Source organism: Zingiber officinale, chromosome 7A (genome assembly GCF_018446385.1).
Source record: "Zingiber officinale cultivar Zhangliang chromosome 7A, Zo_v1.1, whole genome shotgun sequence".
Lineage (NCBI taxonomy): Eukaryota > Viridiplantae > Streptophyta > Magnoliopsida > Zingiberales > Zingiberaceae > Zingiber > Zingiber officinale.
The window spans coordinates 82,195,250-82,212,826 of record NC_055998.1 but is presented as its reverse complement, the minus strand read 5'-3'; the positions used below and the strand labels follow the sequence as shown (position 1 = coordinate 82,212,826).

The 17,577-nt window shown below is 38.3% G+C and overlaps 1 non-coding gene across 1 annotated transcript; it reads left to right on the top strand.

Annotated features, from left to right (window-relative positions):
- The first annotated feature begins 2,063 nt into the window (after window positions 1-2,063).
- On the top strand, window positions 2,064-2,169 carry LOC122003217. Its single transcript, XR_006117871.1, has one exon. It is a non-coding gene; the product is annotated as a small nucleolar RNA R71 (small nucleolar RNA).
- Window positions 2,170-17,577: the final 15,408 nt, after the last annotated feature.

The following is a 17,577-nucleotide window of genomic DNA, read 5'->3' as shown; positions in this document are numbered from 1 at the left end:
GGTCAATCGATTCCAGATTTTCTACAAAGTGCACAGAGACATTTTGAATCAATCGATCAATCGATTCAGGTCTCCCCAATTAATCAGCTGATTGATTGAGATTCAACCATTGCACAGGAAGCAAGCAATGGACGGCTAGGATGGCGCAGATCTAACGTGGCAATTGATTGGGAGCATGCCCAATTGATTGGGAGCCCTTAGAGCGCGAGGTATATAGCCGTTGGCAAGCTTCTTCTCTATAACATTTCACCTAATCTTCAAACGCTCTTCCTCGACACTCATAGCCAGTTCTTGGAGGCTCTTGGGGACAAGTGATGGTGCATTTCCAAGGTTCAAGAGGCAGCAACAAGCAACAAGTAAGTAAGAAGAGAGGGTTTTACACTTGTATTCATTATATTTTTCTTCTTGTGTTGATTGTTGTATGTGTGAGTATTGTACGAGGTTTCTCCACTTCTGGTAGTTACCGAGAAGGAGTATTTTCTTAGTGGAGAGTGCTTGTGTGTGTGGATCCTTAGATTAGTCACCACATCTTGAGGTGGATACCAAGTAAATCCTTGTGTTAGCATTGTAAGTTTTGTTTCTTGTTCATTCCGCTATATATCAACACCAAGAAGCAAGCAACGAGATGCGTGCCGAGCTATTCATCCCCCTCTAGCACCAAACGACCCTAACAAGAATGATCAGCTAATTGTAGTACCGTGGTAGTAAGTTTAATATTTTTGAGTCATAGCTTATTACAAATTGAGTATGGAATGAGGCTAACACTCACCCCCAAATCATAAAAATCCTTTTCTATAAATACAACTCCTATAGTGCAAGGTATATAAAAGCTTCCTAGATCTTGGAGCTTCGGGGAAGTGTTCTTCTCAAATAAAGTGCTGCATTCTTCAGTAAGAGCTACGGTCTCAATGTCTCCTTTTTTTTTATTTTTTTTGGACATAATATCCTTCAAAATTTGGAAAACTTCGACATTTGTTGAATTACATCAATCAGAGGTACCTCAATACAAATATCTTTAACTTTATCCAAAAATCTGTCGAACTCTTCATCTTTCTTCATCATGACCAATCTTTGAGGAAAAGGGATTACTTGGCTTTAAGGGTAAAGTGAAAGAGTCTCTTCAACCTTCTTGGTACTCTCCTCTTCATCTTGAATCTAAATTTGTTCAAGTGTTGGAGGAGAGAGCTCTTTTGAATTTTCATCCCTTTTGGAGCAGTCACTTGAGGATCTCCCAAGGTCCATCTGCTCCTAAGTTCAATTTTGTTGCAGTGTTCCATTGGGTTGACATCAGGTTTACTTGGAAATTGTTGTAATGCTCTTGAAGGTGATGAAGCTATCTGGGCAACTTGGCTATCTTGTATTTTCTAGAGCTTCTCTGCATTATCCATTCTTTGAGTAAGTAGCTTGATCTCTTGCTTCATTTCATTTTGATTGGGCATAACTTCTTCAATCATTTTCTCCAATTTAGAAAATTGATAGCTTCGAGAAGATTATTATTGATAGCCTTGCTGTCCAGGCTGATAGCTCAGTCTAACCCCATGGATGGTCCTTGTTTTTGATTATTTCTATAAGAGAAATTTGGATGATTCTTTCAACTAGGGTTGTATGTGTTGGAGTATGGATTATTCTATTTCTGATTGTAACTCATGATAGCATCACATTGTTCTAATTGATTGATTTGTGTAGAAATAGCTACTAACGGACATGAGTCTTGAGAATGATATGAGCTTCCACAAGTTTCACAAAAACATACTATGGCATTGACCAATGCAGAATTTGTTCCCATACCTTCTAGTTTTTTAGTAAGAGCATCTAATTTCTGAGAGATCAAAGTAATTGCATCTACATCAAATTTTCCTGATGCTTTAACTGTGTTTGGATATGAATAGCCTCCACTTCTTTTTGTTGCCCATTGGTGATGGTTTTGCGCTACACTCTCAATAATGTCATCGTCCTCATCTAAACTTTTATTCATAAGTGTCCCTCTAGCTACAGAATCTAGAGATACCTTAGTATGATAGTTAATGTCATTATAAAAAGTATGTAAAACTAGTCATTTTTCTAAACCATGATATGGGCATTGTCTGAGCATATTGTTGTATCTATCCCATGCTTCAAATTAAGATTCTGAGTCTGACTATCTGAAGCTTGCAATTAGATTTCTCATATGAGCGATCTTACTTGGAGGATAGAATTTATCAAGAAATTGTTGCTCACATTGCTTCCAAGTGGTTATGCTATTAGTTGGTAAAGAGTTCAACCGTTGTTTTGCTCTATCTCTTAAAGAAAACTCAAATAATAATAATCTCACTGCTTTCGATGGAACTCCGTTCATCTTCATGGTGCTGCAGATTTCATAGAAAGTTTCAAGATGTTGATTTGGATCTTCGTGTGGTTCACCTCTACACTGATTTTGTTGTACCATAGTGATTATTGCAACCTTGATCTCGAAATTGTTGGCTTCAATAGATGGTCTTGTGATACTAGAACGAAGCCCCCTGGCATATGATGCTGCATAATCTTTCAGTGGTTTGTTTGCCATATTAGAATGTTCTTATTCTTCTTGATTGCTTTGCAAGATTTTCCTCCTATGAAAAGTTCCATCAATATATGGATCAAGAGGTAACAAAACTCCTGCAAGGTTAGATCTTCGCATGCAAAGAACAAGATCACAAGTAACAAAATTTTCTTTTTGCTTGATAAGCAAGGAAAAACTGAAATTCTGAAAATATAAAATGCAGAATTTAAATTACAACAAGATAAATTGTAGGAAAAGTAATTAGAAATAAAAGATAAGATTGAGGAAATAGAATTTCTAAGATTAGTTACAACTACGTAATAGAAAAGAAAAGAAAAGTCTAGTCTAAATCATATGATTATCTCTAATGTTATAGACGTAATCCCTGACAACGACGTTAAAAACTTGTTACACGACCGCAAGTGTACGGTTTCATCATCAGTAATAAAAAAATATTTAATCCATAGGGACTGGTTATAAGTACTAGAGATGTCTCACAATGAATTAGCTAAACAATCGACAAAGGATACGAATGTATTAAGTAGTAGCTAGAAATTGAAATAGAAATGTAAATGTAAGAAGTTGGGTTTTATGAGAGTTCTATGAGTTCGATTTCATTGTGATATTTATCAATGTAAGGTCATCTACCAATTCTTATCCTCAATTGCCATGCATTTGTAGGAAGTTACCAGTTTTCTCCTGTAGAAGTCAAGCAACAAGGAACTTTTATCTATACCTCTAGTAATTTAATAGTCATGATCCCTATAAAGTCTGTTAGCGAGGCAACCTGTCACCAACACCCCTCGATCATACGACATACAAACACATCACCATTCAATCCACATAAAGGCATAGGGGATAAATGCACCCAACTATTCCACCTCCTTGTAGAGACTAGCTTCACCTTTCAAGGTGATCCCCTAGATGTCTGTTAGCGGGGCAGCTTGTCACTAACGCCCCTCGGTCATACGATCTAGGGGATCCCTCTACAAGATCCATAAGTATCACAAACATCCAATCGAGCATGGTAATTAAATCCAAACATAACAATCCATACAAGATCAAATAGATACAAAATATAACAACATCATTGAGATAGGAAATTGGCATATCCATAAGATTCTTACATCAAATCACACCACAAATACTCCCTTAGTCCTAGAATAATGATCTACTCCATAATATAAAGATAGAGATCTGAATACAAAGAGTTCACAAACATTTCAATCCCAATCAAGATAAGAGATTAGAAATGCTTATCTAGTGATGAGGAGTGATCTTCGGAACCAATCCCTAGCTTCTAGAATTGAATTAGAGATGGAAATGGCTTTGGAATGCTAGATCAAGGCTGTAGAAGGTGAAGGTTGGCCCCAAACTTGATCTCCCCAAAAGGGAGAGCCTCCCCCTTTGAAAGGTAAAGAAACCCCTTTATATAGAGCAAGGCATGGGCACCATACAACCCATGCCACGGCTGTGTGGCACACATGGCCCCAACTGCTTTCCTCTCGGCTAAGGTCACACGGTTGTGTGGCCTTCACATGGCTGTGCACTACTCTGCTACTGGCTGGCTCACACGACCGTGTATAACACACAGCATGGCAATTCTTGGCCTCTGATACCTTGCACGGCCGTGTGGCACACACAGTTTGGGCTTGCCTCTTCTCTAGAAATGTTACATGACCATGTGGAGATGTTGCTTGGGTTGTGTAGATCAACACGGCCTTGTGCTACTTGGATAACACGGTTGTGTGGATCCACACGGCCATGTCAAGCTCCTCCTCTACTGAAGCTACACGACCTGCCTGCTCCACATGACCATGTCAAGCTCCTCCTCTGCTGAAGCTACACGACCTACCTACTCCACACGACCAAGGTCATTTTCCTCCCTGCTCCTTTAGCATGGCCGTGTGGCTCACATGGCCAGTGTTGTCTTCCTTTGCTTGTTGGCTGGATCAACCACGAACATCATTTCTTCTCTAAATTTGTCTCCTGAAGATAGAAAATACGCAATATTAGATCTCTGAACAAAGAAGAGTACTTATGCTGAAAGTAAGGCAAAGAGTGTAAAAGTGCATAGACAAAGCATGCGTAAAATATGTGAATGTGCATCAAAACATGCTAAATAAGTGTATATAATCTACGCACATCACTGACTTAGGAGCTATCTACTAAGAACTTCATGCTACTACAACAACAAACTAAGTTAGAGGCAAGAGAAGCCTAGATAGAATCATTACAAGCCCAATTGGATCTGGCGAAGACAAAAACAAACAATGCTCGGGCTAAATTATCTACCTATAAAGCTGGAGAGGATGAGCGCATAGATGCAGGGAGGAGAGCTTATCTAGATTCTATTGTTTTCAAAGGGAAATTGGCCAAGAGGTTTTTAAGAATACTCAACTATGTGGCTGGGGGAGTAATTCAACAATTAAAAATAGGGGGGCATCTATCAACAGACCTTTCTCTACGCTGTATAGATCAACAACAACTTCTCAAGGAGCTCCCTGAAGATCTTTTAAGCAAATTTGACTAATATACCTGTGTCTTTTACTGTGGAAATGTATCTATTTATGAAAATAAAATAAAAAATTAATTACCAAACTATATCTTAGATGGTGTTATGCAACGCCTATTTTCCTTGCGTATTTTCAGAACTCCCATGCTGCTTATAAAATTAAGATCCCCATGTGTTATTTACAAAATATATCTCCACCTTCATAATATCCTAGTGAGGCAATAACACTGAGTAGAATAACCCATCCACACAAATGAATTGTAGTATAGGAGGGATCCTTGAACTTGACCATACTGCTGTGAATTCTTCGCATCAAACTGATTAATTGCGCTGAATAATAACTTATGTATATTATTGGGCATCTTTCATAATAAACTCCATGACTGAATGATGAGCTAGATGGAAACTTGCGCCGAGGGGAATAATTGAACCAACCCTTAATAAGCGATTTTTGTGATAAATTTTCGGACTGCGTAATAAGCTGGGCAAGAACATGATGCTGAGAAAAATAACTCGACTATACATATATACTCAATTTCCATAATAAATTTCTGGATGAAATAATAAGTTAGGCGAAAATATAATGTCAAGTGAAATGACCCGACCAGATATATATAATCAATTTCTAAAATAAATTTCCAGACGAAATAACAAGTTGGGTGAAAACATAATACCGAGCGAAATGACTTGACCAGATATATATAATCAATTTCCATATTAATTTCTGGACAGATTAATAAGTTGGGCGAAAATATAATGTTGAGGGAAATGATCTGACCATAAGCTCCTGTGCTCGGAACTTACCTGATCGCTCGAGAGTTATGAACTTATAAGCGTGAGACCACACTTACCCATACCTGAGTTTAAAGTTGTGTTCGACTATATAGAGTTTAAAGTCGCATTAGACTGTGGAGAGAGTTTAAAGTCATAGTTTGACTGTATAGCATTTAAAGTCATACTCGACTGTGGAGAGAGTTTATGACTGTATAGCATTTAAAGTCATACTCGACTGTGGAGAGAGTTTAAAGTCGCAGCTCGACAATGGAGAGAGTTTAAAGTCGTGTTCAACTATGGAGAGAGGTTAAAGTCACATTCGGTTGTATAAAGTTTAAAGTTGTGTTTGACTGTATAGAGTTTAAAGTCATGTTTGACTGTATAGAGTTTAAAGTCACGTTCGACTGAGATAAATCCACCTACACTCTTCATTAAAGGTATAAAAAATTGAACAAAATACAAAGGTAAATTATAGGCATACTTGTTAAGCTCTATAAGGCTACAAATGGTTTACACTCCAAGGTCTATCCAATCTACGGCCTTCAGTGCCTTATAGGTAATAAAAGCCAGAGGTGAGCTTTTGTACTACTTTGCATGGTCCTCCCCATTGTGTCTCTAGCTTATTAACATATATGATAGGCTTGATGCACTTCCAGACCATATCGCCTAGCTGAAAAACATCTAGAAATAACTTTTTTGTTGTAATTCTGCCTCATCCTCTGGCGATATGATATGATCCGAGCTGTTGCCTTGTTCCAAACTTCCTCTATCAGATCAAGCTCCATAAGATGTCGAACAACATTATCCTCATCATATAGGCATCTCCGATTAGATTCCACCTCAATTTTGACCAGGACCACAGCTTCACTACCATAAATCAGATGAAAAGGAGTTATACCTATTGATTCTCAACGAGTAGTCCGATATGCTCATAATACATTGGGTAATTCATCCACCCAACTACCTCTAACATGATCTAATTTAGTTTAAAGCCCTCTGATAATTTCTCTATTGGTTACTTCGGCTTGTTTGTTGCTCTGTGGATAAGCTGTAAGGAACTATAATGCTAAACACGCCGAAAAGCGCAACGGAAAAATAAGTTCCTATCCAAAAGATCCATGCAAAGGAAAACATATACTAAGTTTTGTTAAAAGATATATACCTTTGTTGCATACCCTTCGCAATCCTGATAGTAATGTTTCTTTAGGATGTAGATCTCAGCACGATCAACACGTCCATGCCTCTATGGTATCCACATGAACACGTTCTTCGTCCATCTCATGAACTCATGAAATGGAGAAAGAAACAACCAAAGGTTATGCTAGCAACCTCTTGTGGAATTTTCGGCCAAGAGTGGAAGAAGGAAGAAGAGCTAAAACCAAGAAAATCACATCACCCAAAAGGTCACTTCATCTATATAAGGTGACTTCACAAAAATGTTACTTTACCAAATAGGTTACTTCACCAAAAGGTTACTTTTACAAATGATTTTTGTATTCATCCAATGAATACAAAAATGTTTTTCTCTCTTGATCTTCCTTTCGATTAATGATAATATATTAATTTCTATTAATATTCATTAATCTTAATGGGTTGGATTTAGAATATTAGATTAACCATTAACCCAATAAGCCATTAACCTAATAAACCAATGAGTCTAACCCATTACTAAATAAGTCTAATCTGAATTCATTCGAGTCTAACTCAATGTGTATAATTCGGTTTAAACTTAACCTCATAATCCATCTCCAAATCAACATGTTCTTTGTGTGTGACCTAATAGGCTCTCGTAACATTGGCAATGTATCTAAAACTATTTTGGATACATAAGTAATGAGTGGCATCTAGGAAGGCATCATTGCTACCCAAGTGACGAGAATGTCGAGATCCGACCTAACATTTCCGTGTTTATTATCTTGTATAACTCAATCCTTCTATCCTTGATATCTAAATTGATTAATGAGGCATAGAATGTGTCATCCTCTTATCAATCTTTGTGTTTCTTGATCTCTAAGTAGACACACTCAATGAAATAAGCTCAATATCGCATATTGACTCGCTTGAGCATGGACATGCATTCTTGTGTCCTACTAATCAAGAGGCTCACAAATATCACTTCCGTTATATAGAAGAGATAGATCCCATCTACATCACTCACATCCCTCTGTATAACTTATTGCATACCCAGTAATTGACTTTATAGTCCACCTTATTGCAGGTGACGTTTACTGATACTAAAGTACACAACTCCTTATGTAGGGAACTGTAGTGACTTCAAGTCTAAGGACTATTCATACCAATAGTTACATGAGAATGTTTATGACACTCATATAATGATTCATGAAATATTCTCATGATGGGTCATTCAGTATATATTCTCTAATATATACCCATGTGTCAACCTGATATCTCATATCCATTGAAGGTGCTGGAATTCCTTTCTGTTTAAATTTACCTGTACAAAAATTGTACAAGAATAGAACTTTTCCTAACAACCCGCATGTTCAATCAGACATGTGTTTGATCAATCAAGCAAGTTCTTAATGGATCAAAGCACACCTTTATCGAAGTACAAGATCGCTGGCCCCTTGTGCTGTATTCAAAATCGATACAAAGAAAACTAAACTAATTACGCAGCAGAATTAAAGAACTAGTTGTACCTTTCCTTTGTAACTAAAGACCTCTTGATCTTCTGCCATATTCTTCTCCTCTTCTTGGACGTCGTGTGGCCGACGATCTACCAAGACAAACCACCATTCTTCTCTTCTTTGTTTCCAAACCACTGGCCACCAAGGAATCTCTAGGATGGGATGCCTACTAATCTTCTTCCTTCTCCTCTTCTTCCTCTTCTCCAATCCGCTGCCCACCAAGAGATCCTAGCAAGGAGGGGCGCTGACCATAGCAAGGAAGAGGGGCGCTGACCCTTGGCAATGTGGAGGGGTGACGACCCTAAGTAAGGAGGAGGGGAGGGGCGTCGACCACGAGGAGGAGGATGTGTGCCGCCGACCCTAGGAGAAGAGAAGAGAATTGTGTGAACATTAGATTTTAGGGGGCAACACTTACTCCTTCTTATAGCCTTGTCGCAAACCCTAGGGAGGTATAGAAAACCAAACCAAAACCAAGTTGTGGATGGGTGAATGCGAGGCTTTATATAGAGGCTACAATAGGGATCTAGAGGAGGAATTGGTTTAGGCCTCCTGATGTGCTTGGGCTTCCTGTATTCGACCCGAACACCCAATTCAAGTCCATCAATAATAACCTATACCACTAAATGATTATTAATGAATTACCGCATCAATCCCATATTATAATATGAGCTCCTTCTTATCATGAGTGCGTTAATCTCCTTGTGTTTAAGATATCGTATGCCCGTTAATTAAATGAGTTACTGACAACTCAATTAATTAACATTTGATTCCAAGAGTAGTACCACTCATCTTTATTATCATGCAGTGAGCCTTTTCTCTTGTCACTAGGCGCTCCAAATTAATAAAGATTGAGAACCAAAGTAAACTCAATAAAAGAGATGTAGCAACGAGTCTCGAGTCGTATTTTTCCAAGGATAACTAGTAAATGTGTGTGTGATAATTCTAGATTTGATTCAAATTGAGTTCTTCTATCAACAAGGTCAACTAAGCACTTCCATTTGACTCACATTACAAATTGTTGTCATCTAATTAATTCAAGAATTCACTCAGAGGAAAGTCAATCTCATCTAAACATGATTCTCTTCCATCTCACCAAATGAGCATCAACTAAATTCGGATTCTTATGCAACATTGAATCGAATGAGTTAAATAATGTATCTTCTACTCAAATTCACAGTAATAAATCATTCAAGCATTCAACATTCTCATTCACTGTAGCAATTAAAATCTCAAGTTAAGCATTCATCATTCAAACTTGTTCACCATCACAAATATCAAATGTAAAGAACCTGGAATTGATAACTAGTAACCGGAACTAATAATCTAGCATTAAACAGAATTACAAATTGATAAGGAACATAAATTGCAAACAATTAATTAGAAGTAACAAGATTCGGGATGTAGAAATTCAAAGAAAAACTAAAATAAGAAATGCAACACAAAGAATAGAATGCGATCTACCTATCAGATCTTCAGATCTGAGCACAGACATAATGAATCGAAAGAAAATAAGAAAAGATGACATTCCATATCCAAACCCCGAATCCACACTTCTCCTCTCTGCCGTAAAGCAGAGATGCTATTGGGAACACCCATCAGGCACTCAACAAAGAGGATCTGCGTTCCTAGCTAGTAACAGAAGATGTACAAATGCTCTTGAGAATGCCCTTCAAGCACTAGATTAGCTGAAATGTTCAGCGCACAAAGATCAAAAGAATTTGAGTCAGTAAACACAAATCTAGATCGATTGATCAGTCGATTGGAATAACGAATGAATGCTGAGATGTAGAAGAATCAGAAATACTGGGGAACGCCCTCAGGCACATCCGTGGGGTGCTGGGAGCTCAAATCAGGGAACACCCACTGAATTGTGCTTCACCGATTAAATCAGAAGCCAAAAATCATGGGTTGGGGAATGCCCTCGACCGCACTCCAAACCCTTGCTGCTGATTGCCAAAAACTCAGCTCTCTAAGTCGATGAAGAGGAGTAGATCTTGAATCTGGATGAGGAAAGGAAGCTTCGGGCGTCGCTGAAGAAGGATGAACAGTGTCGATTGTCGCGAAAATGCCCGAGCTAGAAGGATGCACTGTAGCTTCTCACGTTTTACATCCTTCTCAAATCTGATTGGACAGTCCACAAGCTTCGAGTCTTGATCAACGATTGGATGACTTCAGATATGGATCAAAAGATCTAGATCTTGATCGATGGCTATGATGTACTTCCTCTTGGATTGGATGGACCAGATACTTGACGGATGACATAGATCTCTCCGATCTTCAATGGACGGTCCAAATCGCTTTAAAGCTTGATCGACTTGTATAGCCCTAGATTTTAGCCCAAATGTGGTCTGATCTGATCGGGTCCATGACCCTTTTGATGCCAACAAAGTAATTATTAGCATCAAATACCATGATAATAAACTAATTTGCAATTAAGTCTAAAATTAAATACAATTAATGAAACATGATGAAAATATAAATTCAATATATGAGAAGATCATTAAAAGCACGCATTATGAATCAAAATAATGTAGCAAATTCATGGTTATCAGTGGATGCGAGGCTTTATATAGAGGCCACAACAGGGACCTAGAGGAGGATTTGGTTTAGGCCTCCTGATGGGCTTGGGCTTCCTGTGTTTGGCCTGAACACTCATCTCAAGTCCATCAATAATAACCCATAATACTAAAGGTTATTATTGAACTACGACACCAATCTCATATTACAATATGAACTCTTTCTTATCATGAGTGTGTTAATCTTCCTATGTTTAAGATATCGTATGTCCGTTAATTAAATTAGTTACTGACAACTCAATTAATTAACATCTGACTCCAAGAGTAGTACTACTCAATTTTATTATCATGCAGTGAACCTTTTCGCATGTCACTAGGCGGTCCAAATTAATAAAGATTGGGAACCAAAGTAAACTCAATAAAAGAGATGTAGCAACGAGTCCCGAGTCGTATTTTTCCAAGGATAGCTAGTAAATGTGTGTGTGATAATTCTAGATTTGATTCAAATTGAGTTCTTCTATCAACAAGGTCAACTAAGCACTTCCATTTGACTCGCATTACAAATTGTTGGCATCTTATTAATTCAAGAATTTACTCAAAGGAAAGTCAATCTCATCTAAACATGATTCTCTTCCATCTCACCAAATGAGCATCAACTAAATTCAGAATCTTATGCAACATTGAATCAAATGAGTCAATTAATGTATCTTCTACTCAAATTCACAATAATAAATCATTCAAGCATTCAATATTCTCATTCACAATAGCAATTAAAATCTCAAGTTAAGCATTCATCATTCAAACTTGTTCACCATCAAAAAGTTCAAATATAAAGGTCAAGGAATTGCTAACTAGTAACCGAAACTAACAATCTAACATTAAACAGAATTACAAATTCACAAGGAACATAAATTGCAAATAATTAAGTAGAAGTAACAAGATTCAGGATGTGGAAATTCAAACAAAAACTGAAATAAGAAATGCAACACAAAGAATAGAAAGTGATCTACCTATCAGATCTTCAGATCTGAGCACAAACATAATGAATCGAAAGAAAATAAGAAAAGATGGCATTCCATATGCAAACCCTGGATCCACACTTCTCCTCTCTGCTGTGAAGCAGGGATGCTATTGGGAACGCCCATCAAGCACTCAACAAAGAGGATCTGCATTCCTTGCTAGTAACAGAAGATGTACAATGCTCCTGGGAACGCCCTTCAAGCACTAGATTAGCAGAAACATTAGATTAGATGAATTTGAGTCTGCAAACACTAATCTATATCGATTGATCAGTCGATTGGAATTGCGAATGAATGCTAAGATTTAGAGGAATCAGAAATGTTGGGGAACGCCCTCTGGCACATCTGTGGGGTGCTAGGAGCTCAAATAGGGGAACACCCACTAAATTGTGCTCCGCCGATGAATGCAGTAGCCAAAAATCGTGGGCTGGGGAACGCCCTCTACCGCACTCCAAACCCTTGCTGTTGATCGCCAGAAACTCGGCTCTATGAGTCGATGAAGAGGAGTAGATCATGAATCTGGATGAGGAATGGAAGCTTCGGGCGTCGCTGAAGAAGGATGAACGGTGTCGATTGTCACGAAAATGCCCGAGCTCGAAGGATGCACTGTAGCTTCTAGCGTTTTATATCCTTCTCAAATCTGATCAGACGGTCCATAAGCTTCGAATCTTGATCAACGGTTAGATGACTTCAGATCTAGATCAAAAGATCTGGATCTTGATCAATGGCTATGATGCACTTCCTCTTGGCTTGGATGGACCAGAATCTTGACGGATGGCTCAGATATCTCCGATCTTCAATGGACGGTTCAAATCGCTTCAAGGCTTGATCGACTTGTTTAGCCCTAGATTTGAGCCCAAATGTGGTCTGATCTGATCGGGTCCATGACCCTTTTGATGCCTACAAAGTAATAATCAAATATTAGCATCAAATACCATGATAATAAACTAATATGCAATTAAGTCCAAAATTAAAAACAACCTATTAGCATCTAATATGCATGATGAAAATATAAATTCAATCTATGAGAAGATCAATAAAAGTATGCATTATGAATCAAAATAATGTTACAAAATCATGGTTATCAGTGGATGTGAGGCTTTATATAGAAGCTACAATAGGGACCTAGAGGAGGAATTGAATTAGGCCCTGTTGAAGGGCTTGGGCTTCTTGTGTTTGACCCGAACACCCAACTCTAGTCCATCAATAATAACTCATACCACTAAAGGGTTATTAATTGAACTACCGCACCAATCCCATATTACAATATGAGCTACTTCTTATCATGAGTGCATTAATCTCCCTGTGTTTAAGATATCGTTTGCCCGTTAATTAAATGAGTTACTGACAACTCAATTAATTAAAATCTTATTCCAAGAGTAGTACCACTCAACTATATTATCATGCAGTGAGCCTTTTTGCATGTCACTAGGTGCTCCAAATTAATAAAGATTGGGAACCAAAGTAAACTCAATAAAATAGATGTAGCAACGAGTCTCGGGTCATATTTTTCCTAGGATAGCTAGTAAATATGTGTGTGATAATTCTATATTTGATTCAAATTGAGTTCTTCTATCAACATGGTCAACTAAGCACTTCCATTTGACTAACATTACAAATTGTTGGCATCAAATTAATTCAAGAATTCACTCAAAGGAAAGTCAATCTCATCTAAACATGATTCTCTTCCATCTCACCTAATGTGCATCAACTAAATCCGGATTATTATGCAACATTGAATCAAATGAGTCAATTAATGTATCTTCTACTCAAATTCACAGTAATAAATCATTCAAGCATTCAACATTCTCATTCACAGTAGCAATTAAAATATCAAGTTAAGCATTCATCATTCTAACTTGTTCACCATCACAAAGATCAAATGTAAAGATCCAGGAATTGTTAACTAGTAACCGAAACTAACAATCTAGCATTAAACAGAATTACAAATTCACAAGGAACATAAATTGAAAATAATTAAGTAGCAGTAACAAGATTGGGGATGTAGAAATTCAAACAAAAACTGAAATAAGAAATGCAACACAAAGAATAGAATGGGATCTACCTATCAGATCTTCAGATCTGAGCACAGACATAATGAATCGAAAGAAAACAAGAAAAGATGACATTCTATATCCAAACCCCGGATCCACACTTCTCCTCTCTGCCGTGAAGCAGAGAAGCTATTGGGAACGCCCATCAAGCACTCAACAAAGAGGATCTGCGTTCCTTGCTAGTAACAGAAGATGTACAGTGCTCCTAGGAACGCCCTTCAAGCTCTAGATCAGTAGAAACATTCAGCGCATAAAAATCAGAAGAATTTGAGTCTGCAAACACTAATCCATATCGATTGATCAGTCGATTGGAGTCGCGAATGAATGCTAAGATGTAGAGGAATCAGAAATGTTGGGGAATGCCCTCTGTCACATCCGTGGGGTGTTGGGAGCTCAAATCAGAGAACGACCACTGAATTGTGCTCCGCCTATGAATGCAGAAGCCAAAAATCACGGGCTGGGGAACGCCCTCTGTCGCACTCTAAACCCTTGCTATTGATCGCCAGAAACTCAACTCTCAGAGTCGATGAAGAGGAGTAGATCTTTAATCTAGATGAGGAATGGAAGCTTCAGGCGTGGCTGAAGAAGAAGGATGCACTATAGCTTCTCGCGTTTTATATCCATCTCAAATTTGATCGGATGGCCCACAAGCTTCGAGTCTTGATCAATGGTTGGATGACTTCAGATCTGGATCAAAAGATCTAGATCTTGATCGATGGCTATAATATACTTCCTCTTGGCTTGGATGGACCAGATTCTTGACGGATGACTCAGATCTCTCCGATCTTCAATGGACGATCCAAATAGATTCAAGGCTTGATCGACTTGTTTAGCCCTAGATTTGAGCCCAAATGTGGTCTGATCTGATAGGGTCCTTGACCTTTTTGATGCCTATAAAGTAATAATCAAATATTAGCATCAAATACCATGATAATAAACTAATTTGTAATTAAGTCCAAATTAAATATAATTAATGAAACATGATGAAAATATAAATTCAATCTATGAGAAGATCATTCAAAGTATGCATTATGAATCAAAATAATGTAGCAAAATCATGGTTATCAGTGGATGCAAGGCTTTATATATAGGCTACAATAGGGACCTAGAGGAGGAATTGGTTTAGGCCTCCTGAAGGGCTTGGGCTTCCTTTGTTTGACCCGAACACCCAACTCAAGTCCATCAATAATAACCCATACCACAAAAGGGTTATTATTGAACTACCACACCAATCCCATATTACAATATGGGCTCCTTCTTATCATGAGTGTGTTAATCTCCTTGTGTTTAAGATATCATATGTCCGTTAATTAAATGAGTACTGACAACTCAATTAATTAACATCTGATTCCAAGAGTAGTACCACTCATCTTTATTATCATGCAGTGAGCCTTTTCACATGCCACTAGGCGCTCCAAATTTATAAAGATTAAGAACCAAAGTAAACTCAATAAAAGAGATGTAGCAACGAGTCCCGAGTCGTATTTTTCCAAGGATAGATAGTAAATGTGTGTGTGATAATTCTAGATTTGATTCAAATTGAGTTCTTCTATCAACAACTAAGCACTTCCATTTGACTCACATTACAAATTGTTGTCATCTAATTAATTCAAAAATTCACTCAGAGGAAAGTTAATCTCATCTAAACATGATTCTCTTCCATCTCACCAAATGAGCATCAACTAAATTTGGATTCTTATGCAATATTGAATCAAATGAGTAAATTAATGTATCTTCCAGTCAAATTCATAGTAATAAATCATTCAAGGATTCAACATTCTCATTCACAGTAGCAATTAAAATCTCAAGTTAAGCATTCATCATTCAAACTTGTTCACCATCACAAAGATCAAATGTAAAGATCCAGGAAATGCTTAGTAACCGAAACTAGCAATCTAGCATTAAACAGAATTACAAATTGACAAGGAACATAAATTGCAAACAATTAAGTAGAAGTAACAAGATTCAAGATGTAGAAATTCAAACAAAAACTGAAATAAGAAATGCAACACAAAGAATAGAATGCGATCTACCTATCAGATCTTCAGGTCTGATAGGTCCGATATGCCTGCTAGAGGGGGGGGTGAATAGCGTCTCGTCATTTCGTCGGTTGCTTTGTCTTGATATTATGCAGCGAAATACTAATACAAACACAACCAACGCTAACTCAAGGATTTACTTGGTATTCACCTCAAGAAGAGGTGACTAATCCAAGGATCCACACTCCGAGCATACACCTCCACTATGAAACACTCCTTCTCGATCGCAGCCGAAGGCAGAGAAGCCTTACACAAACACCTCACAACAAGAATCACTCAAACAAGAAGAAGATACACAAGTGTATAAAATAAAACCTCTCCTTGCTTGATCTTGCTGATGTAGGTTGCCTCTTGAACCTTGGAGAAGCACCCCAAGAGCCTTCAAGAACTGGCGGTGAAGATCGGAAGAATCTCGGTGAAGATTGCACAAAAAATCACAGGAAGAACGTAAAGCTCTATCGAAGAAAACGCTCCGTCCAAGCTTTATACAGTGTCCCAATTGATCCAAATTAGTTCTAATCGATTGCCATGTCACATCTGCACAATCCCAGCCATCCATTGCACGTTTCCTACTCAAATGTCACTTCCCAATCGATCGACCTATCGATTGGGACCATCTGAATGGATCGGCCAATCGATTCAAATCCATTATGTGCCCTCGCATCCACGCGATAGCTTCTCCTCCCCAATCGATCGATTGATCGATTAGTAGATCCCAATCGATCGCCTGATTGATTGGGAAAGCTTCTGTGCTTGCGAGTAATGCTCCCAATCGATCAACCGATCGATTAGAGTCATCCCACCCTCGCAGCACACTCCAATGGATCGACCGATCGATTGGACACTGGTTCAATCGATCGACCGATTGATTGGACACTGGTTCAATTTATCGATCGATCAATTGAACACCCTGAACTTGCCTCAAACTCAAGTTCAAGGTCCCAAACCCATCTCCCAGTCAACCATAACCTGTGGGGTATCCATGCCTAGCATTTGGCCACTCTTGACCAACCTCGAACTAGCCTTCTAGCCTCCTCCATTAGCTTTGCGTCCCTCAGATATCTCCCCATCCTTCATGTCTTGCCTTCTGGAGCTTCGATCGACCTCATCCTAGTTGTTGGGTTCTCCTAGCCAAATCACCCTAGGACTTGCTAATTGCCTGGCTCCTCACCAGGACTTTCACTTCGCCAAGATCACACTTGGACTTTCCTATTGCCTGGCTCCTCACCAGGACTTTTCTTTTGCCAAGATCACACTTGGACTTTCTAGTTGCCTGGCTCCTCACCAGGACTTTCCCTTTGCCTAGCCATACTAGGACTTTCCAATTGTCTGATCTCACTTATTAGGACTTTCACCACCAAGTCTGGTCAACACTGACCTACTTGAATTTTCACTATTGCCAACCTTCCTGTTGGACTTACCTTTGCCTAATCTCCAATTAGGACTTTCCCAGTCAAGTCTCCTATCAACCTTGACTTACTTGACTTTTCTCTT